At 40.4% G+C, this 2,500-nt stretch overlaps 1 protein-coding gene across 9 annotated transcripts in view; it reads left to right on the forward strand.

The window, feature by feature from the left end:
• Nucleotides 1-2,500, forward strand: part of MEIS2 (Meis homeobox 2) — a 224,179-nt gene that overhangs the window by 159,739 nt on the left and 61,940 nt on the right. The window lies entirely within an intron of this gene.

Here is a 2,500-nt window from a genome sequence, read left to right on the forward strand (position 1 = left end):
AAATGATGTCTGTTCTAATAAAGTCGAAAAATGCATATGATAGACCACGGAGTAGACATTCTCTAGTTCCACAGTTTGGCCTTAAAAATATACATATATTTGTAAATTAATCCAAAACACATTGCCGTGATCCCAGGTCCCCTGAAAGCCGATTGTTCCCCATCCCTTTTTTAATTTTGGAAGCGAAGTGGCTGTCTGCCAGAACACTTGCAGATCAACCGGCCACTTCATGTGTAAAAGGGCCACAGCATCATGAATGTTCAAAAACCACAGGCGGCCATGTAAATAAGTTAAACTTATCATGGTCTTCCCTATTAATTAAACACAAAAGCCATCTGTGCAAGGTGAATTTTGGGAAGGACCCAATTTTTTTAATGATTGTGAGTGGAATTTGAAAATACTTTCCTAGTGAAGGTGCCGCTCAGGGATTCCCAAGATAAAAAGCGCTGTTTATGTAATTTTGTGGCCATTTGACTAAATTTCTAATAAAACACTGGAAAGAATTCTTTTTAGTTGATCAGAATTCAGAGTCATACTTGGATGAATTGGCTCTCTAGTAACATCACTTTTTTACCCTTCTCTGTCCTTAGCATCCTAAGCCCTTATGCCATCTACACCTTTTCTGTGTATGTGTGTAAGTATGTGTATTTATGTGCTCTCTCTCTCTCTCTCTTACACACACACACATCCCCTCACACACACACACACCCAACCCACATTTTGTCAGAACTGTCTTGGGCAAATGCATCACAACAGTGAGCAAGACTAAACACCCCAAAAAAGAAAACACTGCATAGAGAAACACCACGCGGATGACAGTACCAATTCAGAGCTATACAGTCAGGTGACGAGCCCTTATTTTCATTTTTGTTATTTGTAGAAAGTATTGCCCTGGGGCAGACAACCTGTAAACCTAGGCTTTCAAAATCTTTGAAGGGCAAAAGTCAAAAGGTGCTCCTCGCTTAGATTTGGCAGGAAAAACCAGGACAAGAAGGACTTGGGGATTTTTTTGTTGTTGCTGGTGTCCTTTTCGCCCCAACCTGTGTTTTCAGTCAATTAAAATTTGTACCCTAGGCCTTTTCCAGTTTGAAGCCATCCCAGCGTCTGTGATGAGCAATCCTACTTGTTTGTGCAGTCATTCGTTATCTCCATTACCAAAAGGAGCATAGAGGACAATTACATTGTTTGGACGAATCAGGGTGTTAGGAGGAGTATTTGTCATGGCGGCAGAGTACAGCGCCTGACAGGCCACGATTGATGGCCAGTCATGAGTGTGAGTAGCCAAAGCAGCCTCATAGGATGCAAATTACTGACCGTGGATTCCAATTTATCCTGTTCATTTTTCTGGCCCGTGCTGAAGACCATTAGTGGTTTTTGAAGCAGTGGAGGGGTCATTACTAATGTGGGTAGGCTCAAAGCAGGAGGGGGAAGGAGGGGAAAAGCCTTCTGTAATTACACAGCTTTCAGGAACAGGCTGGCAGCCCTCGCCAAAAAAGTGTCAACACCTCACAATCAGAAAAATTTATTTTCATTTTATGCTTAACCCATATTAACTCAACATTATCATCTTTCTTTGTTAACATTTGCAGAATATTAAAAGCCTGGCTTCTATAGGAATACAAATCTAGTTAACCCCTTTTGCTATAGAAGGAATTTTGTTTAACCTACTGGCATTTGGGTTTGCTAATGAGGACTTGAGCACGTTTTGGATAATGCACACTATTGTAGAAGATGAAATACCTGAAGAATAAAAATCTTAGATGACTGGAACACTGTCTCTCTCCAGCACTGGAATGATTAGAATTCTCTGAATGGAATGCTCTGTTGTCCCTAATGTCACCCTCTCACAATATCGGTGGGGAATATTTATTACTAAATATGATATGTTGGATAAAAGTTTACTCTTCTGCTTCAGAAAACCAGTGAATTTAGAGCAGGAACCTATTTAACAGCCATGTTTTAGAATTATGTCCGAGCCAGTACACTGTCCCAACCTACATGTGCGGTTCTACAATTGCAGTCCTTGGTTTCAGAATGGCAGAGGGAAGTGGTTTGATGATGGTTCATTATAAATGTTGGCCAATTGTGATGAAAAGTAAAGAATTAAAAAATACTAAGACCTATGCCTTTATTCTCTCATTGCCACACTTTAAGGTACAATGTAAAATGTCTGTAGAAGCATTGCCCATAAGTGGCTCCTTTTGATGTGTGGTCATCGTGTGTGATCCTGTTAACCCAGAGCAGTAACCAGTGAAAATGAAAGCATCTCCCACTGTCCCTCCAACGAGTGAACATAAATACACTGTCAGTAAACTCTGTCATAATTGAATTGGCTGCCATGGCTTCCAAGAACTGTTGTGATTATATACTATCTCACTTTCCAAACTTTGACTGTCAATAGCCTCAAAGTAACTAGGAAATAATGATTAAATTGAGCCATATCACAGAGATAACATAGAGGGAGGGCTTCCCATAGGTTTTCTAGGAAGCAACCTAAAAC

This window comes from Myotis davidii, unplaced genomic scaffold, assembly GCF_000327345.1.
Source record: "Myotis davidii unplaced genomic scaffold, ASM32734v1 scaffold46, whole genome shotgun sequence".
Taxonomy (NCBI): Eukaryota; Metazoa; Chordata; class Mammalia; order Chiroptera; family Vespertilionidae; genus Myotis; species Myotis davidii.